The sequence below is a fragment of the Rhipicephalus microplus genome, chromosome 4, assembly GCF_043290135.1.
Source record: "Rhipicephalus microplus isolate Deutch F79 chromosome 4, USDA_Rmic, whole genome shotgun sequence".
NCBI classification, from domain to species: Eukaryota; Metazoa; Arthropoda; class Arachnida; order Ixodida; family Ixodidae; genus Rhipicephalus; species Rhipicephalus microplus.
Genome location: NC_134703.1, coordinates 236,342,399 through 236,367,043, shown reverse-complemented (window position 1 = coordinate 236,367,043; position 24,645 = coordinate 236,342,399).

Below are 24,645 nucleotides of genomic sequence, written 5' to 3'. Positions count from 1 at the left end.
CTAAGTGACATTGTTTAATGCGGTTTTACGACGGTTGATATGTCAACCTAACCTAACATTCGCCAATACAAGTACGAATGTACTTGTATTGGCGAATGTACTTGTATTTTCCAATACAAGTACGAATGTTAGGTTAGGTTAAGATATGAACCGTCGTAAAACCGCATTAAACAATGTCACTAAGTGAGATGCAGTGTTTTTCACCATTAAAAGTCGGGAACTGCGATATCTAATGTGAAAGCGCTTGCAACTGTCGTTAGGTTAGGTTAGGTTAGGTTTTGTTAGGTTAGGTTAGGTTAGGTTAGATTAGGTTAGGTTGGGTTGAGTTGGGTTAGGTTAGGTTAGGTTAGGTTAGGTTGGGTTAGGTTAGGTTAGGTTAGGTTACGTTAGGTTAGGTTAGGTTACGTTAGGTTAGGTTAGGTTAGGTTACGTTAGGTTAGGTTAGGTTAGGTAAGGATAATTTGGTTAGGTTACGTTAGAATAGGTTAGGTTAGGTTAGGTTACGTTAGGTTAGGTTAAGTTAGGTTAGGTTAGGTTTGGTTAGGTTTGGTTAGGTTAGCTTAGGTTAGGTTAGGTTGGGTTGGGTTGGGTTGGGTTAGGTTAGGTTAGGTTAGGTTAGGTTGGGTTAGGTTAGGTTAGGTTACGTTAGGTTAGGTTTGGTTAGGTTAGGTTAGGTTAGGTTAGGTTATGTTAGGTTAGGTTGGGTTAGGTTAGATAAGGTTACGGTAGGTTAAGGTATGAACCGTCGTAAAACCGCATTAAACAATGTCACATAGTGAGATGCAGTGTTTTTCACCTTTACAAGTTGGGAACTGCGATATCTAATGTGAAAGCGCTTGAAACCGTCGTAATGTTGTAGAAAGCGCAATGTAAAGTAGCTAGTAAAACGTTTTCTAACGATAGAAGTGCGAAGGTTCGGTTAGTTTGAGCTAGGTAGCGTCGTGAAGCCACCAAAAACGATGTCATCTAACGAGATAGTGTTGTTTTATTGCGAGTACGAAACTGCGATAGGTGAAATATTGGGAAAGCACACAAAATGGCATGAACTAGCCAGATACTGCGTCTTGTGCCGTTACAAGTGCGAAACTGCTTTATTGTGATATTCTCGTTAAAGCGCATGCAAGTATCGTGAAACCTTAAAGAACGATGTCATTTAGCGAGATACAGCGTTCTGTACTGCAATAAGTTGGTGAAAAACTGTGAGGTTATGCAAATATCGTAATTGTGAACGAAACAGTGTAATAGAGCGTTTTTCAATACAAGTACGAATGTTAGGTTAGGTTAAGATATGAACCGTCGTAAAACCGCATTAAACAGTGTCACTTAGTGAGATGCAGTGTTTTTCACCATTACAAGTCGGGAACTGCGATATCTAATGTGAAAGCGCTTTCAAACGTCGTTAGGTTAGGTTACGTTAGGTTAGGTTAGGTTAGGTTACGTTAGGTTAGGTTTGGTTAGGTTAGGTTAGGTTAGGTTATGTTATGTTAGGTTGGGTTAGGTTAGGTTAGGTTAGGTTAAGATATGAACCGCGCTAAAACCGCATTAAACAATGTCACTTAGTGAGATGCAGTGTTTTTCACCTTTACAAGTTGAGAACTGCGATATCTAATGTGAAAGCGCTTGAAACCGTCTTAATGTTGTAGAAAGCAATGTAAAGTAGCGAGTAAAACGTTTTCTACGATAGAAGTGCGAAGGTTATGTTAGGTTGAGTTATGTTAGTTTAAGCTAGGTAGCGTCGTGAAACCACCAAAAACGACGTCATCTAACGAGATAGTGTTGTTTTATTGCGAGTACGAAACTGCGATAGGTAAAATGTTGTGAAAGCACACAAAACGGCATGAACAAGCCAAATACTGCGTGTTGTACCGTTACAAGTGCGAAACTGCTATATTGTGACACTCTCGGTAAAGCGCATGCAAGTATCGTGAAACCTTAAAGGACGATGTCATTTAGCGAGATACAGCGTTCTGTACTGTAATAAGTTGGTGAGAAACTGTGAGGTCAAGCAAATATCGTAATTGTGAACGAAACAGTGTAATTGAGCGTCTTTAGATACAAGTGCGAATGTTAGGTTAGGTTGACATATCCACCGTCGTAAAACCGCATTAAACAATGTCACTTAGTGAGATGTAGTGTTTTTCAACATTACAAGTCGGCAACTACGATATCTAATGTGAAAGCGCATGAAACCGTCGTAATCTTGTAGAAAACATTGTAAAGTTGCGAGTAAAACGTTTTCTAACGATAGAAGTGCGAAGGTTAGGTTAGGTTAGGTTAGTTTAAGCTAGGTAGCGTCGTGAAACTACCAAAAACGACGTCATCTAACGAGATAGTGTTGTTTTATAGCGAGTATTAAACTGCGATAGGTGAAATGTTGTGAAAGCACACAAAACGGCATGAACAAGCCAAATACTGCGTTTTCTACCGTTACAAGTGCGAAACTGCTATATTGTGATGTTCTCGTTAAAGCGCATGCAAGCATCGTGAAACCTTAAAGAACAATGTCATTTAGCGAGATACAGCGTTCTGTACTGCAATAAGTTGGTGAAAAACTGTGAGGTTATGCAAATATCGTAATTGTGAACGAGACAGTGTAATAGAGCGTTTTCCAATACAAGTACGAATGTTAGGTTAGGTTAAGATATGAACCGTCGTAAAACCACATTAAACAATGTCACTAAGTGAGATGCAGTGTTTTTCACCATTAAAAGTCGGGAACTGCGATATCTAATGTGAAAGCGCTTGCAACCGTCGTTAGGTTAGGTTAGGTTAGGTTTTGTTAGGTTAGGTTAGGTTAGGTTAGATTAGGTTAGGTTGGGTTGAGTTGGGTTAGGTTAGGTTAGGTTAGGTTAGGTTGGGTTAGGTTAGGTTAGGTTAGGTTAGGTTACGTTAGGTTAGGTTAGGTTACGTTAGGTTAGGTTAGGTTAGGTTACGTTAGGTTAGGTTAGGTTAGGTAAGGATAATTTGGTTAGGTTAGGTAAGGTTAGGTTAGGTTAGGTTGGGTTGGGTGTTGTTGGGTTGGGTGTTGTTGGGTTGGGTTGGGTTGGGTTAGGTTGGGTTAGGTTAGGTTAGGTTACGTTAGGTTAGGTTAGGTTAGGTTACGTTAGGTTATGTTAGGTTAGGTTAGGTTACGTTAGGTTAGGTTAGGTCAGGTAAGGTTAGGTTACGTTAGAATAGGTTAGGTTAGGTTAGGTTACGTTAGGTTAGGTTAAGTTAGGTTAGGTTAGGTTTGGTTAGGTTTGGTTAGGTTAGCTTAGGTTAGGTTAGGTTGGGTTGGGTTGGGTTGGGTTGGGTTAGGTTAGGTTAGGTTAGGTTAGGTTGGGTTAGGTTAGGTTAGGTTACGTTAGGTTAGGTTTGGTTAGGTTAGGTTAGGTTAGGTTAGGTTATGTTAGGTTAGGTTGGGTTAGGTTAGATAAGGTTACGGTAGGTTAAGGTATGAACCGTCGTAAAACCGCATTAAACAATGTCACATAGTGAGATGCAGTGTTTTTCACCTTTACAAGTTGGGAACTGCGATATCTAATGTGAAAGCGCTTGAAACCGTCGTAATGTTGTAGAAAGCAATGTAAAGTAGCTAGTAAAACGTTTTCTACCGATAGAAGTGCGAAGGTTCGGTTAGTTTGAGCTAGGTAGCGTCGTGAAGCCACCAAAAACGATGTCATCTAACGAGATAGTGTTGTTTTATTGCGAGTACGAAACTGCGATAGGTGAAATATTGGGAAAGCACACAAAATGGCATGAACTAGCCAGATACTGCGTCTTGTGCCGTTACAAGTGCGAAACTGCTTTATTGTGATATTCTCGTTAAAGCGCATGCAAGTATCGTGAAACCTTAAAGAACGATGTCATTTAGCGAGATACAGCGTTCTGTACTGCAATAAGTTGGTGAAAAACTGTGAGGTTATGCAAATATCGTAATTGTGAACGAAACAGTGTAATAGAGCGTTTTTCAATACAAGTACGAATGTTAGGTTAGGTTAAGATATGAACCGTCGTAAAACCGCATTAAACAGTGTCACTTAGTGAGATGCAGTGTTTTTCACCATTACAAGTCGGGAACTGCGATATCTAATGTGAAAGCGCTTTCAAACGTCGTTAGGTTAGGTTACGTTAGGTTAGGTTAGGTTAGGTTACGTTAGGTTAGGTTTGGTTAGGTTAGGTTAGGTTAGGTTATGTTATGTTAGGTTGGGTTAGGTTAGGTTAGGTTAGGTTAAGATATGAACCGCGCTAAAACCGCATTAAACAATGTCACTTAGTGAGATGCAGTGTTTTTCACCTTTACAAGTTGAGAACTGCGATATCTAATGTGAAAGCGCTTGAAACCGTCGTAATGTTGTAGAAAGCAATGTAAAGTAGCGAGTAAAACGTTTTCTACGATAGAAGTGCGAAGGTTATGTTAGGTTGAGTTATGTTAGTTTAAGCTAGGTAGCGTCGTGAAACCACCAAAAACGACGTCATCTAACGAGATAGTGTTGTTTTATTGCGAATACGAAACTGCGATAGGTAAAATGTTGTGAAAGCACAAAAAACGGCATGAACAAGCCAAATACTGCGTGTTGTACCGTTACAAGTGCGAAACTGCTATATTGTGACACTCTCGGTAAAGCGCATGCAAGTATCGTGAAACCTTAAAGAACGATGTCATTTAGCGAGATACAGCGTTCTGTACTGTAATAAGTTGGTGAGAAACTGTGAGGTCAAGCAAATATCGTAATTGTGAACGAAACAGTGTAATTGAGCGTCTTTAGATACAAGTGCGAATGTTAGGTTAGGTTGACATATCCACCGTCGTAAAACCGCATTAAACAATGTCACTTAGTGAGATGTAGTGTTTTTCAACATTACAAGTCGGCAACTACGATATCTAATGTGAAAGCGCATGAAACCGTCGTAATCTTGTAGAAAACATTGTAAAGTTGCGAGTAAAACGTTTTCTAACGATAGAAGTGCGAAGGTTAGGTTAGGTTAGGTTAGTTTAAGCTAGGTAGCGTCGCGAAACTACCAAAAACGACGTCATCTAACGAGATAGTGTTGTTTTATTGCGAGTATTAAACTGCGATAGGTGAAATGTGAAAGCACACAAAACGGCATGAACAAGCCAAATACTGCGTGTTCTACCGTTACAAGTGCGCAACTGCTATATTGTGATATTCTCGTTCAAGCGCATGCAAGCATCGTGAAACCTTAAAGAACAATGTCATTTAGCGAGATACAGCGTTCTGTACTGCAATAAGTTGGTGAAAAACTGTGAGGTTATGCAAATATCGTAATTGTGAACGAAACAGTGTAATAGAGCGTTTTTCAATACAAGTACGAATGTTAGGTTAGGTTAAGATATGAACCGTCGTAAAACCGCATTAAACAATGTCACTTAGTGAGATGCAGTGTTTTTCACCATTACAAGCCGGGAACTGCGATATCTAATGTGAAAGCGCTTGCAAACGTCGTTAGGTTAGGTTAGGTTACGTTACGTTAGGTTAGGTTAGGTTAGGTTAGGTTAGGTTAGGTTATGTTAGGTTAGGTTGGGTTAGGTTAGGTTTGGTTACGTTAGGTTGAGGTATGAACCGTCGTAAAACCGCATTAAACAATGTCACTTAGTGAGATGCAGTGTTTTTCACCTTTACAAGTTGGGAACTGCGATATCTAATGTGAAAGCGCTTGAAACCGTCGTAATGTTGTAGAAAGCAATGTAAAGTAGCGAGTAAAACGTTTTCTAACGATAGAAGTGCGAAGGTTAGGTTAGGTTAGGTTAGGTTAGTTTAAGCTAGGTAGCGTCGTGAAACTACCAAAAACGACGTCATCTAACGAGATAGTGCTGTTTTATTGCGAGTATTAAACTGCGATAGGTGAAATGTTGTGAAAGCACACAAAACGGCATGAACAAGCCAAATACTGCGTGTTCTACCGTTATGTGCGAAACTGCTATATTGTGATATTCTCGTTAAAGCGCATGCAAGCATCGTGAAACCTTAAAGAACAATGTCATTTAGCGAGATACAGCGTTCAGTACTGCAATAAGTTGGTGAGAAACTGTGAGGTCAAGCAAATATCGTAATTGTGAACGAAACAGTGTAATTGAGCGTATTTAGATACAAGTTCGAATGTTAGGTTAGGTTGAGATATCAACCGTCGTAAAACCGCATTAAACAATGTCAGTGAGATGTAGTGTTTTTCACCATTACAAGTCGGGAACTGCGATATCTAATGTGAATGCGCTTGCAAACGTCGTTAGGTTACGTTAGGTTAGGTTTGGTTAGGTTAGGTTAGGTTAGGTTAGGTTGTGTTTGGTTAGGTTGGGTTAGGTTAGGTTAGGTTACGTTAGGTTAAGGTATGAACCGTCGTAAAACCGCATTACACAATGTCACTTAGTGAGATGCAGTGTTTTTCACCTTTACAAGTTGGGAACTGCAATATCTAATGTGAAAGCGCTTGAAACCGTCGTTATGTTGTAGAAAGCAATGTAAAGTAGCGAGTAAAACGTTTTCTAACGATAGAAGTGCGAAGGTTATGTTAGGTTGAGTTATGTTAGTTTAAGCTATGTAGCGTCGTGAAACCACCAAAAACGACGTCATCTAACGAGATAGTGTTGTTTTATTGCGAGTACGAAACTGCGATAGGTAAAATGTTGTGAAAGCACACAAAACGGCATGAACAAGCCAAATACTGCGTGTTGTACCGTTACAAGTGCGAAACTGCTATGTTGTGACATTCTCGTTAAAGCGCATGCAAGCATCGTGAAACCTTAAAGAACGATGTCATTTAGCGAGATACAGCGTTCTGTACTGCAATAAGTTGGTGAAAAACTGTGAGGTTATGCAAATATCCTAATTGTGAACGAAACAGTGTAATAGAGCGTTTTTTAATGCAAGTGCGAATGTTAGGTTAGGTTAAGATATGAACCGTCGTAAAACCGCATTAAACAATGTCACTTAGTGAGATGCAGTGTTTTTCACCATTACAAGTCGGGAACTGCGATTTCTAATGTGAAAGCGCTTGCAAACGTCGTTAGGTTAGGTTAGGTTAGGTTAGGTTGGGTTAGGTTAGGTTTGGTTAGGTTAGGTTAAGATATGAACCGTCGTAAAACCGCATTAAACAATGTCACTTAGTGAGATGCAGTGTTTTTCACCAATACAAGTCGGGAACTGCGATTTCTAATGTGAAAGCGCTTGCAAACGTCGTTAGGTTAGGTTAGGTTAGGTTAGGTTGGGTTAGGTTAGGTTTGGTTAGGTTAGGTTAAGATATGAACCGTGCTAAAACCGCATTAAACAATGTCACTTAGTGAGGTGCTGTGTTTTTCACCATTACAAGTCGGGAACTGCGATATCTAAAGTGAAAGCGCATGAAACCGTCGTAATCTTGTAGAAAACATTGTAAAGTAGCGAATAAAACGTTTTCTAACGATAGAAGTGCGGTTAGGTTAGTTTGAGCTACGTAGAGTCGTGAAACCACCAAAAACGATGTCATCTAACGAGATAGTGTTGTTTTATTGCGAGTACGAAACTGGGATAGGTGAAATATTGTGAAAGCACACAAAATGGCATAAACTAGCCAGATACTGCGTCTTGTGTCGTTACAAGTGCGAAACTGCTTTATTGTGATATTCTCGTTAAAGCGCATGCAAGAATCGTGAAACCTTAAAGAACGATGTCATTTAGCGAGATACAGCGTTCTGTACTGTAATAAGTTGGTGAGAAACTGTGAGGTCAAGCAAATATCGTAATTGTGAACGAAACAGTGTAATTGAGCGTCTTTGGATACAAGTGCGAATGTTAGGTTAGGTTAAGATATGAACCGTCGTAAAAACGCATAAAAAATGTCACTCAGTGAGATGCAGTGTTTTTCACCATTACAAGTCGGGAACTGCGATATCTAATGTGAAAGCGCTTGCAACCGTCGTCAGGTTAGGTTAGGTTAGGTTAGGTTAGGTTACGTTAGGTTAGGTTAGGTTAGGTTAGGTTTGGTTAGGTTAGGTTAGGTTAGGTTAGGGTATGTTAGGTAAGGTTTGGTTAGGTTAGGTTAGGTTAGGTTGGGTTAGGTAAGGTTAGGATAGGTTAAGATATGAACCGCGCTAAAACCGCATTAAACAATGTCACTTAGTGAGATGCTGTGTTTTTCACCATTACAAGTCGGGAACTGCGAGATCTAATGTGAAAGCGCATGAAACCGTCGTAATCTTGTAGAAAACATTGTAAAGTAGCGAATAAAACGTTTTCTAACGATAGAAGTGCGAAGGTTCGGTTAGTTTGAGCTAGGTAGCGTCGTGAAACCACCAAAAACGATGTCATCTAACGAGATAGTGTTGTTTTATTGCGAGTACGAAACTGCGATAGGTGAAATATTGGGAAAGCACACAAAATGGCATGAACTAGCCAGATACTGCGTCTTGTGCCGTTACAAGTGCGAAACTGCTTTATTGTGATATTCTCGTTAAAGCGCATGCAAGTATCGTGAAACCTTAAAGAACGATGTCATTTAGCGAGATACAGCGTTCTGTACTGTAATAAGTTGGTGAGAAACTGTGAGGTCAAGCAAATATCGTAATTGTGAACGAAACAGTGTAATTGAGCGTCTTTAGATACAAGTGCGAATGTTAGGTTAGGTTGTGATGTCAACCGTCGTAAAACCGCATTAAACAATGTCACTTAGTAAGATGTAGTGTTTTTCAACATTACAAGTCGGGAACTACGATATCTAATGTGAAAGCGCATGAAACCGTCGTAATCTTGTAGAAAACATTGTAAAGTTGCGAGTAAAACGTTTTCTAACGATAGAAGTGGGAAGGTTAGCTTGAGTTATGTTAGTTTAAGCTATGTAGCGTCGTGAGACCACCAAAAAGGACGTCATCTAACGAGATAGTGTTGTTTTATTGCATGTACGAAACTGCAATAGGTGAAATGTTGTGAAAGTACACAAAACGGCTTGAACAAGCCAGATACTGCGTGTTGTACCGTTACAAGTGCGAAACTGCTATAATGTGATATTCTCGTTAAAGCGCATGCAAGCATAGTGAAACCTTAAAGAACGATGTCATTTAGCGAGATACAGCGTTCTGTACTACAATAAGTTGGTGAAAAACTGTGAGGTTATGCAAATATCGTAATTGTGAATGAAACAGTGTAATAGAGCGTTTTTCAATACAAGTACGAATGTTAGGTTAGGTTAAGATATGAACCGTCGTAAAACCGCATTAAACAATGTCACTTAGTGAGATGCAGTGTTTTTCACCATTACAAGTCAGGAACTGCGATATCTAATGTGAAAGCGCTTGCAAACGTCGTTAGGTTAGGTTAGGTTAGGTTAGGTTGGGTTAGGTTAGGTTAGGTTAGGTTAGGTTAAGATATGAACCGCGCTAAAACCGCATTAAACAATGTCACTTAGTGAGATGCAGTGTTTTTCACCATTACAAGTCGGGAACTGCGATATCTAATGTGAAAGCGCTTGCAAACGTCGTTAGGTTAGGTTAGGTTAGGTTGGGTTAGGTTAGGTTAGGTTAGGTTAAGATATGAACCGCGCTAAAACCGCAATAAACAATGTCACTTAGTGAGATGCTGTGTTTTTCACCATTACAAGTCGACAACTGCGATATCTAATGTGAAAGCTCTTGCAAACGTCGTTAGGTTAGGTTAGGTTAGGTTAGGTTAGGTTACGTTAGGTTAGGTTAGGTTAGGTTTGGTTAGGTTAGGTTAGGTTAGGTTATGTTAGGTAAGGTTTGGTTAGGTTAGGTTAGGTTGGGTTAGGTAAGGTTAGGTTAGGTTAAATTAGGTTAGGTTAGGTTAGGTTAGGTTAAGATATGAACCGCGCTAAAACCGCATTAAACAATGTCACTTAGTGAGATGCTGTGTTTTTCACCATTACAAGTCGGGAACTGCGATATCTAATGTGAAAGTGCATGAAACCGTCGTAATCTTGTAGAAAACATTGTAAAGTAGCGAATAAAACGTTTTCTAACGATAGAAGTGCGAAGGTTAGGTTAGTTTGAGCTACGTAGCGTCGTGAAACCACCAAAAACGATGTCATCTAACGAGATAGTGTTGTTTTATTGCGAGTACGAAACTGCGATAGGTGAAATATTGTGAAAGCACACAAAATGGCATAAACTAGCCAGATACTGCGTCTTGTGTCTTTACAAGTGCGAAACTGCTTTATTTTGATATTCTCGTTAAAGCGCATGCAAGTATCGTGAAACCTTAAAGAACGATGTCATTTAGCGAGATACAGCGTTCTGTACTGTAATAGGTTGGTGAGAAACTGTGAGGTCAAGCAAATATCGTAATTGTGAACGAAACAGTGTAATTGAGCGTCTTTGGATACAAGTGCGAATGTTAGGTTAGGTTAAGATATGAACCGTCGTAAAACCGCATTAAACAATGTCACTCAGTGAGATGCAGTGTTTTTCACCATTACAAGTCGGGAACTGCGGTATCTAATGTGAAAGCGCTTGCAACCATCGTTAGGTTAGGTTAGGTTAGGTTAGGTTAGGGTATGTTAGGTAAGGTTTGGTTAGGTTAGGTTAGGTTAGGTTGGGTTAGGTAAGGTTAGGTTAGGTTAAGATATGAACCGCGCTAAAACCGCATTAAACAATGTCACTTAGTGAGATGCTGTTATTTTCACCATTACAAGTCGGGAACTGCGATATCTAATGTGAAAGCGCATGAAACCGTCGTAATCTTGTAGAAAACAGTGTAAAGTAGCGAATAAAACGTTTTCTAACGTAGAAGTGCGAAGGTTCGGTTAGTTTGAGCTAGGTAGCGTCGTGAAACCACCAAAAACGATGTCATCTAACGAGATAGTGTTGTTTTATTGCGAGTACGAAACTGCGATAGGTGGAATATTGTGAAAGCACACAAAATGGCATAAACTAGCCAGATACTGCGTCTTGTGTCGTTACAAGTGCGAAACTGCTTTATTGTGATATTCTCGTTAAAGCGCATGCAAGTATCGTGAAACCTTAAAGAACGATGTCATTTAGCGAGATACAGCGTTCTGTTGGTTGGTGAGAAACTGTGAGGTCAAGCAAATATCGTAATTGTGAACGAAACAGTGTAATTGAGCGTCTTTGGATACAAGTGCGAATGTTAGGTTAGGTTAAGATATGAACCGTCGTAAAACCGCATTAAACAATGTCACTCAGTGAGATGCAGTGTTTTTCACCATTACAAGTCGGGAACTGCGGTATCTAATGTGAAAGCGCTTGCAACCGTCGTTAGGTTAGGTTAGGTTAGGTTAGGTTACGTTAGGTTAGGTTAGGTTAGGTTTGGTTAGGTTAGGTTAGGTTAGGTTAGGTTAGGGTATGTTAGGTAAGGTTTGGTTAGGTTAGGTTAGGTTAGGTTGGGTTAGGTAAGGTTAGGTTAGGTTAAGATATGAACCGCGCTAAAACCGTATTAAACAATGTCACTTAGTGAGATGCTGTGTTTTTCACCATTACAAGTCGGGAACTGCGATATCTAATGTGAAAGCGCATGAAACCGTCGCAATCTTGTAGAAAACATTGTAAAGTAGCGAATAAAACGTTTTCTAACGATAGAAGTGCGAAGGTGAGGTTAGGTTAGGTTAGTTTAAGCTAGGTAGCGTCGTGAAACTACCAAAAACGACGTCATCTAACGAGATAGTGTTGTTTTATTGCGAGTATTAAACTGCGATAGGTGAAATGTCGTGAAAGCACACAAAACGGCATGAACAAGCCAAATACTGCGTGTTCTACTGTTATAAGTGCGAAACTTCTATATTGTGATATTCTCGTTAAAGCGCATGCAAGCATCGTGAAACCTTAAAGAACAATGTCATTTAGCGAGATACAGCGTTCTGTACTGCAATAAGTTGGTGAAAAACTGTGAGGTTATGCAAATATCGTAATTGTGAACATAACAGTGTAATAGAGCGTTTTTAGATACAAGTGCGAATGTCAGGTTAGCTTAAGATATGAACCGTCGTAAAACCACATTAAACAATGTCACTTAGTGAGATGCAGTGTTTTTCACCATTACAAGTCGGGAACTGCGATATTTAATGTGAAAGCGCTTGCAAACGTCGTTAGGTTATGTTAGGTTAGGTTAGGTTAGGTTAGGTTAGGTTACGTTAGGTTAGGTTAGGTTAGGTTAGGTTAGGTTAGGTTAGATTAGGTTAGGTTGGGTTGAGTTGGGTTAGGTTGGGTTAGGTTAGGTTAGGTTAGGTTAAGATATGAACCGTCGTAAAACCGCATTAAACAATGTCACTCAGTGAGATGCAGTGTTTTTCACCATTACAAGTCGGGAACTGCGATATCTAATGTGAAAGCGCTTGCAACCGTCGTCAGGTTAGGTTAGGTTAGGTTAGGTTAGGTTACGTTAGGTTAGGTTAGGTTAGGTTAGGTTAGGTTATGTTAGGTTAGGTTGGGTTAGGTTAGGTTTGGTTACGTTAGGTTGAGGTATGAACCGTCGTAAAACCGCATTAAACAATGTCACTTAGTGAGATGCAGTGTTTTTCACCTTTACAAGTTGGGAACTGCGATATCTAATGTGAAAGCGCTTGAAACCGTCGTAATGTTGTAGAAAGCAATGTAAAGTAGCGAGTAAAACGTTTTCTAACGATAGAAGTGCGAAGGTTAGGTTAGGTTAGGTTAGTTTAAGCTAGATAGCGTCGTGAAACTACCAAAAACGACGTCATCTAACGAGATAGTGTTGTTTTATTGCGAGTATTAAACTGCGATAGGTGAAATGTTGTGAAAGCACACAAAACGGCATGAACAAGCCAAATACTGCGTGTTCTACCGTTACAAGTGCGAAACTGCTATATTGTGATATTCTCGTTAAAGCGCATGCAAGCATCGTGAAACCTTAAAGAACAATGTCATTTAGCGAGATACAGCGTTCAGTACTGCAATAAGTTGGTGAGAAACTGTGAGGTCAAGCAAATATCGTAATTGTGAACGAAACAGTGTAATTGAGCGTATTTAAATACAAGTTCGAATGTTAGGTTAGGTTGAGATATCAACCGTCGTAAAACCGCATTAAACAATGTCAGTGAGATGTAGTGTTTTTCACCATTACAAGTCGGGAACTGCGATATCTAATGTGAATGCGCTTGCAAACGTCGTTAGGTTACGTTAGGTTAGGTTTGGTTAGGTTAGGTTAGGTTAGGTTAGGTTATGTTTGGTTAGGTTGGGTTAGGTTAGGTTAGGTTACGTTAGGTTAAGGTATGAACCGTCGTAAAACCGCATTACACAATGTCACTTAGTGAGATGCAGTGTTTTTCACCTTTACAAGTTGGGAACTGCAATATCTAATGTGAAAGCGCTTGAAACCGTCGTTATGTTGTAGAAAGCAATGTAAAGTAGCGAGTAAAACGTTTTCTAACGATAGAAGTGCGAAGGTTATGTTAGGTTGAGTTATGTTAGTTTAAGCTATGTAGCGTCGTGAAACCACCAAAAACGACGTCATCTAACGAGATAGTGTTGTTTTATTGCGAGTACGAAACTGCGATAGGTAAAATGTTGTGAAAGCACACAAAACGGCATGAACAAGCCAAATACTGCGTGTTGTACCGTTACAAGTGCGAAACTGCTATGTTGTGACATTCTCGTTAAAGCGCATGCAAGCATCGTGAAACCTTAAAGAACGATGTCATTTAGCGAGATACAGCGTTCTGTACTGCAATAAGTTGGTGAAAAACTGTGAGGTTATGCAAATATCCTAATTGTGAACGAAACAGTGTAATAGAGCGTTTTTTAATGCAAGTGCGAATGTTAGGTTAGGTTAAGATATGAACCGTCGTAAAACCGCATTAAACAATGTCACTTAGTGAGATGCAGTGTTTTTCACCATTACAAGTGGGGAACTGCGATTTCTAATGTGAAAGCGCTTGCAAACGTCGTTAGGTTAGGTTAGGTTAGGTTAGGTTGGGTTAGGTTAGGTTTGGTTAGGTTAGGTTAAGATATGAACCGTCGTAAAACCGCATTAAACAATGTCACTTAGTGAGATGCAGTGTTTTTCACCATTACAAGTCGGGAACTGCGATTTCTAATGTGAAAGCGCTTGCAAACGTCGTTAGGTTAGGTTAGGTTAGGTTAGGTTGGGTTAGGTTAGGTTTGGTTAGGTTAGGTTAAGATATGAACCGTGCTAAAACCGCATTAAACAATGTCACTTAGTGAGGTGCTGTGTTTTTCACCATTACAAGTCGGGAACTGCGATATCTAAAGTGAAAGCGCATGAAACCGTCGTAATCTTGTAGAAAACATTGTAAAGTAGCGAATAAAACGTTTTCTAACGATAGAAGTGCGAAGGTTAGGTTAGTTTGAGCTACGTAGAGTCGTGAAACCACCAAAAACGATGTCATCTAACGAGATAGTGTTGTTTTATTGCGAGTACGAAACTGGGATAGGTGAAATATTGTGAAAGCACACAAAATGGCATAAACTAGCCAGATACTGCGTCTTGTGTCGTTACAAGTGCGAAACTGCTTTATTGTGATATTCTCGTTAAAGCGCATGCAAGAATCGTGAAACCTTAAAGAACGATGTCATTTAGCGAGATACAGCGTTCTGTACTGTAATAAGTTGGTGAGAAACTGTGAGGTCAAGCAAATATCGTAATTGTGAACGAAACAGTGTAATTGAGCGTCTTTGGATACAAGTGCGAATGTTAGGTTAGGTTAAGATATGAACCGTCGTAAAACCGCATTAAACAATGTCACTCAGTGAGATGCAGTGTTTTTCACCATTACAAGTCGGGAACTGCGGTATCTAATGTGAAAGCGCTTGCAACCATCGTTAGGTTAGGTTAGGTTAGGTTAGGTTAGGTTTGGTTAGGTTAGGTTAGGTTAGGGTATGTTAGGTAAGGTTTGGTTAGGTTAGGTTAGGTTAGGTTGGGTTAGGTAAGGTTAGGTTAGGTTAAGATATGAACCGCGCTAAAACCGCATTAAACAATGTCACTTAGTGAGATGCTGTGTTTTTCACCATTACAAGTCGGGAACTGCGATATCTAATGTGAAAGCGCATGAAACCGTCGTAATCTTGTAGAAAACAGTGTAAAGTAGCGAATAAAACGTTTTCTAACGTAGAAGTGCGAAGGTTCGGTTAGTTTGAGCTAGGTAGCGTCGTGAAACCACCAAAAACGATGTCATCTAACGAGATAGTGTTGTTTTATTGTGAGTACGAAACTGCGATAGGTGGAATATTGTGAAAGCACACAAAATGGCATAAACTAGCCAGATACTGCGTCTTGTGTCGTTACAAGTGCGAAACTGCTTTATTGTGATATTCTCGTTAAAGCGCATGCAAGTATCGTGAAACCTTAAAGAACGATGTCATTTAGCGAGATACAGCGTTCTGTTGGTTGGTGAGAAACTGTGAGGTCAAGCAAATATCGTAATTGTGAACGAAACAGTGTAATTGAGCGTCTTTGGATACAAGTGCGAATGTTAGGTTAGGTTAAGATATGAACCGTCGTAAAACCGCATTAAACAATGTCACTCAGTGAGATGCAGTGTTTTTCACCATTACAAGTCGGGAACTGCGGTATCTAATGTGAAAGCGCTTGCAACCGTCGTTAGGTTAGGTTAGGTTAGGTTAGGTTAGGTTACGTTAGGTTAGGTTAGGTTAGGTTTGGTTAGGTTAGGTTAGGTTAGGTTAGGTTAGGGTATGTTAGGTAAGGTTTGGTTAGGTTAGGTTAGGTTAGGTTGGGTTAGGTAAGGTTAGGTTAGGTTAAGATATGAACCGCGCTAAAACCGCATTAAACAATGTCACTTAGTGAGATGCTGTGTTTTTCACCATTACAAGTCGGGAACTGCGATATCTAATGTGAAAGCGCATGAAACCGTCGTAATCTTGTAGAAAACATTGTAAAGTAGCGAATAAAACGTTTTCTAACGATAGAAGTGCGAAGGTGAGGTTAGGTTAGGTTAGTTTAAGCTAGGTAGCGTCGTGAAACTACCAAAAACGACGTCATCTAACGAGATAGTGTTGTTTTATTGCGAGTATTAAACTGCGATAGGTGAAATGTCGTGAAAGCACACAAAACGGCATGAACAAGCCAAATACTGCGTGTTCTACTGTTATAAGTGCGAAACTTCTATATTGTGATATTCTCGTTAAAGCGCATGCAAGCATCGTGAAACCTTAAAGAACAATGTCATTTAGCGAGATACAGCGTTCTGTACTGCAATAAGTTGGTGAAAAACTGTGAGGTTATGCAAATATCGTAATTGTGAACATAACAGTGTAATAGAGCGTTTTTAGATACAAGTGCGAATGTCAGGTTAGGTTAAGATATGAACCGTCGTAAAACCACATTAAACAATGTCACTTAGTGAGATGCAGTGTTTTTCACCATTACAAGTCGGGAACTGCGATATTTAATGTGAAAGCGCTTGCAAACGTCGTTAGGTTATGTTAGGTTAGGTTAGGTTAGGTTAGGTTACGTTAGGTTAGGTTAGGTTAGGTTAGGTTAGATTAGGTTAGGTTGGGTTGAGTTGGGTTAGGTTGGGTTAGGTTAGGTTAGGTTAGGTTAAGATATGAACCGCGCTAAAACCGCATTAAACAATGTCACTTAGTAAGATGCTGTGTTTTTCACCATTACAAGTCGGGAACTGCGATATCTAATGTGAAAGCGCATGAAACCGTCGTAATCTTGTAGAAAACACTGTAAAGTAGCGAATAAAACGTTTTCTAACAATAGAAGTGCGAAGGTTAGGTTAGTTCGAGCTACGTAGCGTCGTGAAACCACCAAAAACGATGTCATCTCACGAGATAGTGTTGTTTTATTGCGAGTACGAAACTGCGATAGGTGAAATATTGTGAAAGCACACAAAATGGCATAAACTAGCCAGATACTGCGTCTTGTGTCGTTACAAGTGCGAAACTGCTTTATTGTGATATTCTCGTTAAAGCGCATGCAAGAATCGTGAAACCTTAAAGAACGATGTCATTTAGCGAGATACAGCGTTCTGTACTGTAATAAGTTGGTGAGAAACTGTGAGGTCAAGCAAATATCGTGATTGTGAACGAAACAGTGTAATTGAGCGTCTTTGGATACAAGTGCGAATGTTAGGTTAGGTTAAGATATGAACCGTCGTAAAAACGCATAAAAAAATGTCACTCAGTGAGATGCAGTGTTTTTCACCATTACAAGTCGGGAACTGCGATATCTAATGTGAAAGCGCTTGCAACCGTCGTCAGGTTAGGTTAGGTTAGGTTAGGTTAGGTTACGTTAGGTTAGGTTAGGTTAGGTTAGGTTTGGTTAGGTTAGGTTAGGTTAGGTTAGGTTAGGGTATGTTAGGTAAGGTTTGGTTAGGTTAGGTTAGGTTAGGTTGGGTTAGGTAAGGTTAGGATAGGTTAAGATATGAACCGCGCTAAAACCGCATTAAACAGTGTCACTTAGTGAGATGCTGTGTTTTTCACCATTACAAGTCGGGAACTGCGAGATCTAATGTGAAAGCGCATGAAACCGTCGTAATCTTGTAGAAAACATTGTAAAGTAGCGAATAAAACGTTTTCTAACGATAGAAGTGCGAAGGTTCGGTTAGTTTGAGCTAGGTAGCGTCGTGAGACCACCAAAAAAGACGTCATCTAACGAGATAGTGTTGTTTTATTGCATGTACGAAACTGCAATAGGTGAAATGTTGTGAAAGTACACAAAACGGCTTGAACAAGCCAGATACTGCGTGTTGTACCGTTACAAGTGCGAAACTGCTATAATGTGATATTCTCGTTAAAGCGCATGCAAGCATAGTGAAACCTTAAAGAACGATGTCATTTAGCGAGATACAGCGTTCTGTACTACAATAAGTTGGTGAAAAACTGTGAGGTTATGCAAATATCGTAATTGTGAACGAAACAGTGTAATAGAGCGTTTTTCAATACAAGTACGAATGTTAGGTTAGGTTAACATATGAACCGTCGTAAAACCGCATTAAACAATGTCACTTAGTGAGATGCAGTGTTTTTCACCATTACAAGTCGGGAACTGCGATATCTAATGTGAAAGCGCTTGCAAACGTCGTTAGGTTAGGTTAGGTTAGGTTAGGTTGGGTTAGGTTAGGTTAGGTTAGGTTAGGTTAAGATATGAACCGCGCTAAAACCGCATTAAACAATGTCACTTAGTGAGATGCAGTGTTTTTCACCATTACAAGTCGGGAACTGCGATATCTAATGTGAAAGCGCTTGCAAACGTCGTTAGGTTAGGTTAGGTTAGGTTGGGTTAGGTTAGGTTAGGTTAGGTTAAGATATGAACCGCGCTAAAACCGCAATAAACAATGTCACTTAGTGAGATGCTGTGTTTTTCACCATTACAAGTCGGGAACTGCGATATCTAATGTGAAAGCTCTTGCAAACGTCGTTAGGTTAGGTTAGGTTAGGTTAGGTTAGGTTACGTTAGGTTAGGTTAGGTTAGGTTTGGTTAGGTTAGGTTAGGTTAGGTTATGTTAGGTAAGGTTTGGTTAGGTTAGGTTAGGTTGGGTTAGGTAAGGTTAGGTTAGGTTAAATTAGGTTAGGTTAGGTTAGGTTAAGATATGAACCGCGCTAAAACCGCATTAAACAATGTCACTTAGTGAGATGCTGTGTTTTTCACCATTACAAGTCGGGAACTGCGATATCTAATGTGAAAGCGCATGAAACCATCGTAATCTTGTAGAAAACAGTGTAAAGTAGCGAATAAAACGTTTTCTAACGTAGAAGTGCGAAGGTTCGGTTAGTTTGAGCTAGGTAGCGTCGTGAAACCACCAAAAACGATGTCATCTAACGAGATAGTGTTGTTTTATTGCGAGTACGAAACTGCGATAGGTGAAATATTGTGAAAGCACACAAAATGGCATAAACTAGCCAGATACTGCGTCTTGTGTCGTTACAAGTGCGAAACTGCTTTATTGTGATATTCTCGTTAAAGCGCATGCAAGTATCGTGAAACCTTAAAGAACGATGTCATTTAGCGAGATACAGCGTTCTGTACTGTAATAAGTTGGTGAGAAACTGTGAGGTCAAGCAAATATCGTAATTGTGAACGAAACAGTGTAATTGAGCGTCTTTGGATACAAGTGCGAATGTTAGGTTAGGTTAAGATATGAACCGTCGTAAAACCGCATTAAACAATGTCACTCAGTGAGATGCAGTGTTTTTCACCATTACAAGTCGGGAACTGCGGTATCTAATGTGAAAGCGCTTGCAACCGTCGTTAGGTTAGGTTAGGTTAGGTTAGGTTAGGTTACGTTAGGTTAGGTTAGGTTAGGTTTGGTTAGGTTAGGTTAGGTTAGGTTAGGTTAGGGTATGTTAGGTAAGGTTTGGTTAGGTTAGGTTAGGTTAGGTTGGGTTAGGTAAGGTTAGGTTAGGTTAAGATATGAACCGCGCTAAAACCGCATTAAACAATGTCACTTAGTGAGATGCTGTGTTTTTCACCATTACAAGTCGGGAACTGCGATATCTAATGTGAAAGCGCATGAAACCGTCGTAATCTTGTAGAAAACAGTGTAAAGTAGCGAATAAAACGTTTTCTAACGTAGAAGTGCGAAAGTTCGGTTAGTTTGAGCTAGGTAGCGTCGTGAAACCACCAAAAACGATGTCATCTAACGAGATAGTGTTGTTTTATTGCGAGTACGAAACTGCGATAGGTGAAATATTGTGAAAGCACACAAAATGGCATAAACTAGCCAGATACTGCGTCTTGTGTCGTTACAAGTGCGAAACTGCTTTATTGTGATATTCTCGTTAAAGCGCATGCAAGTATCGTGAAACCTTAAAGAACGATGTCATTTAGCGAGATACAGCGTTCTGTACTGTAATAAGTTGGTGAGAAACTGTGAGGTCAAGCAAATATCGTAATTGTGAACGAAACAGTGTAATTGAGCGTCTTTAGATACAAGTGCGAATGTTAGGTTAGGTTGAGATGTCAACCGTCGTAAAACCGCATTAAACAATGTCACTTAGTAAGATGTAGTGTTTTTCAACATTACAAGTCGGGAACTACGATATCTAATGTGAAAGCGCATGAAACCGTCGTAATCTTGTAGAAAACATTGTAAAGTTGCGAGTAAAACGTTTTCTAACGATAGAAGTGGGAAGGTTAGCTTGAGTTATGTTAGTTTAAGCTATGTAGCGTCGTGAGACCACCAAAAAGGACGTCATCTAACGAGATAGTGTTGTTTTATTGCATGTACGAAACTGCAATAGCTGAAATGTTGTGAAAGTACACAAAACGGCTTGAACAAGCCAGATACTGCGTGTTGTACCGTTACAAGTGCGAAACTGCTATAATGTGATATTCTCGTTAAAGCTCATGCAAGCATAGTGAAACCTTAAAGAACGATGTCATTTAGCGAGATACAGCGTTCTGTACTACAATAAGTTGGTGAAAAACTGTGAGGTTATGCAAATATCGTAATTGTGAACGAAACAGTGTAATAGAGCGTTTTTCAATACAAGTACGAATGTTAGGTTAGGTTAAGATATGAACCGTCGTAAAACCGCATTAAACAATGTCACTTAGTGAGATGCAGTGTTTTTCACCATTACAAGTCGGGAACTGCGATATCTAATGTGAAAGCGCTTGCAAACGTCGTTAGGTTAGGTTAGGTTAGGTTAGGTTGGGTTAGGTTAGGTTAGGTTAGGTTAGGTTAGGTTAGGTTAGGTTAAGATATGAACCGCGCTAAAACCGCATTAAACAATGTCACTTAGTGAGATGCAGTGTTTTTCACCATTACAAGTCGGGAACTGCGATATCTAATGTGAAAGCGCTTGCAAACGTCGTTAGGTTAGGTTAGGTTAGGTTGGGTTAGGTTAGGTTAGGTTAGGTTAAGATATGAACCGCGCTAAAACCGCAATAAACAATGTCACTTAGTGAAATGCTGTGTTTTTCACCATTACAAGTCGGGAACTGCGATATCTAATGTGAAAGCTCTTGCAAACGTCGTTAGGTTATGTTAGGTTAGGTTAGGTTAGGTTACGTTAGGTTAGGTTAGGTTAGGTTTGGTTAGGTTAGGTTAGGTTAGGTTATGTTAGGTAAGGTTTGGTTAGGTTAGGTTAGGTTGGGTTAGGTAAGGTTAGGTTAGGTTAAATTAGGTTAGGTTAGGTTAGGTTAGGTTAAGATATGAACCGCGCTAAAACCGCATTAAACAATGTCACTTAGTGAGATGCTGTGTTTTTCACCATTACAAGTCGGGAACTGCGATATCTAATGTGAAAGCGCATGAAACCGTCGTAATCTTGTAGAAAACATTGTAAAGTAGCGAATAAAACGTTTTCTAACGATAGAAGTGCGAAGGTTAGGTTAGTTTGAGCTACGTAGCGTCGTGAAACCACCAAAAACGATGTCATCTAACGAGATAGTGTTGTTTTATTGCGAGTACGAAACTGCGATAGGTGAAATATTGTGAAAGCACACAAAATGGCATAAACTAGCCAGATACTGCGTCTTGTGTCTTTACAAGTGCGAAACTGCTTTATTTTGATATTCTCGTTAAAGCGCATGCAAGTATCGTGAAACCTTAAAGAACGATGTCATTTAGCGAGATACAGCGTTCTGTACTGTAATAGGTTGGTGAGAAACTGTGAGGTCAAGCAAATATCGTAATTGTGAACGAAACAGTGTAATTGAGCGTCTTTGGATACAAGTGCGAATGTTAGGTTAGGTTAAGATATGAACCGTCGTAAAACCGCATTAAACAATGTCACTCAGTGAGATGCAGTGTTTTTCACCATTACAAGTCGGGAACTGCGGTATCTAATGTGAAAGCGCTTGCAACCGTCGTTAGGTTAGGTTAGGTTAGGTTAGGTTAGGTTAGGTTAGGTTAGGTTAGGTTTGGTTAGGTTAGGTTAGGTTAGGTTAGGGTATGTTAGGTAAGGTTTGGTTAGGTTAGGTTAGGTTAGGTTGGGTTAGGTAAGGTTAGGTTAGGTTAAGATATGAACCGCGCTAAAACCGCATTAAACAATGTCACTTAGTGAGATGCTGTGTTTTTCACCATTACAAGTCGGGAACTGCGATATCTAATGTGAAAGCGCATGAAACCGTCGTAATCTTGTAGAAAACAGTGTAAAGTAGCGAATAAAACGTTTTCTAACGTAGAAGTGCGAAGGTTCGGTTAGTTTGAGCTAGGTAGCGTCGTGAAACCACCAAAAACGATGTCATCTAACGAGATAGTGTTGTTTTATTGCGAGTACGAAACTGCGATAGGTGAAATATTGTGAAAGCACACAAAATGGCATAAACTAGCCAGATACTGCGTCTTGTGTCGTTACAAGTGCGAAACTGCTTTATTGTGATATTCTCGTTAAAGCGCATGCAAGTATCGTGAAACCTTAAAGAACGATGTCATTTAGCGAGATACAGCGTTCTGTACTGTAATAAGTTGGTGAGAAACTGTGAGGTCAAGCAAATATCGTAATTGTGAACGAAACAGTGTAATTGAGCGTCTTTGGATACAAGTGCGAATGTTAGGTTAGGTTAAGATATGAACCGTCGTAAAACCGCATTAAACAATGTCACTCAGTGAGATGCAGTGTTTTTCACCATTACAAGTCGGGAACTGCGGTATCTAATGTGAAAGCGCTTGCAACCGTCGTTAGGTTAGGTTAGGTTAGGTTAGGTTACGTTAGGTTAGGTTAGGTTAGGTTTGGTTAGGTTAGGTTAGGTTAGGTTAGGGTATGTTAGGTAAGGTTTGGTTAGGTTAGGTTAGGTTAGGTTGGGTTAGGTAAGGTTAGGTTAGGTTAAGATATGAACCGCGCTAAAACCGCATTAAACAATGTCACTTAGTGAGATGCTGTGTTTTTCACCATTACAAGTCGGGAACTGCGATATCTAATGTGAAAGCGCATGAAACCGTCGTAATCTTGTAGAAAACATTGTAAAGTAGCGAATAAAACGTTTTCTAACGATAGAAGTGCGAAGGTGAGGTTAGGTTAGGTTAGTTTAAGCTAGGTAGCGTCGTGAAACTACCAAAAACGACGTCATCTAACGAGATAGTGTTGTTTTATTGCGAGTATTAAACTGCGATAGGTGAAATGTCGTGAAAGCACACAAAACGGCATGAACAAGCCAAATACTGCGTGTTCTACTGTTACAAGTGCGAAACTGCTATATTGTGATATTCTCGTTAAAGCGCATGCAAGCATCGTGAAACCTTAAAGAACAATGTCATTTAGCGAGATACAGCGTTCTGTACTGCAATAAGTTGGTGAAAAACTGTGAGGTTATGCAAATATCGTAATTGTGAACATAACAGTGTAATAGAGCGTTTTTAGATACAAGTGCGAATGTCAGGTTAGGTTAAGATATGAACCGTCGTAAAACCACATTAAACAATGTCACTTAGTGAGATGCAGTGTTTTTCACCATTACAAGTCGGCAACTGCGATATTTAATGTGAAAGCGCTTGCAAACGTCGTTAGGTTATGTTAGGTTAGGTTAGGTTAGGTTAGGTTAGGTTACGTTAGGTTAGGTTAGGTTAGGTTAGGTTAGGTTAGATTAGGTTAGGTTGGGTTGAGTTGGGTTAGGTTGGGTTAGGTTAGGTTAGGTTAGGTTAAGATATGAACCGCGCTAAAACCGCATTAAACAATGTCACTTAGTAAGATGCTGTGTTTTTCACCATTACAAGTCGGGAACTGCGATATCTAATGTGAAAGCGCATGAAACCGTCGTAATCTTGTAGAAAACACTGTAAAGCAGCGAATAAAACGTTTTCTAACAATAGAAGTGCGAAGGTTAGGTTAGTTCGAGCTACGTAGCGTCGTGAAACCACCAAAAACGATGTCATCTCACGAGATAGTGTTGTTTTATTGCGAGTACGAAACTGCGATAGGTGAAATATTGTGAAAGCACACAAAATGGCATAAACTAGCCAGATACTGCGTCTTGTTTCGTTACAAGTGCGAAACTGCTTTATTGTGATATTCTCGTTAAAGCGCATGCAAGAATCGTGAAACCTTAAAGAACGATGTCATTTAGCGAGATACAGCGTTCTGTACTGTAATAAGTTGGTGAGAAACTGTGAGGTCAAGCAAATATCGTAATTGTGAACGAAACAGTGTAATTGAGCGTCTTTGGATACAAGTGCGAATGTTAGGTTAGGTTAAGATATGAACCGTCGTAAAAACGCATAAAAAAATGTCACTCAGTGAGATGCAGTGTTTTTCACCATTACAAGTCGGGAACTGCGATATCTAATGTGAAAGCGCTTGCAACCGTCGTCAGGTTAGGTTAGGTTAGGTTAGGTTAGGTTACGTTAGGTTAGGTTAGGTTAGGTTAGGTTATGTTAGGTTAGGTTGGGTTAGGTTAGGTTTGGTTACGTTAGGTTGAGGTATGAACCGTCGTAAAACCGCATTAAACAATGTCACTTAGTGAGATGCAGTGTTTTTCACCTTTACAAGTTGGGAACTGCGATATCTAATGTGAAAGCGCTTGAAACCGTCGTAATGTTGTAGAAAGCAATGTAAAGTAGCGAGTAAAACGTTTTCTAACGATAGAAGTGCGAAGGTTAGGTTAGGTTAGGTTAGTTTAAGCTAGATAGCGTCGTGAAACTACCAAAAACGACGTCATCTAACGAGATAGTGTTGTTTTATTGCGAGTATTAAACTGCGATAGGTGAAATGTTGTGAAAGCACACAAAACGGCATGAACAAGCCAAATACTGCGTGTTCTACCGTTACAAGTGCGAAACTGCTATATTGTGATATTCTCGTTAAAGCGCATG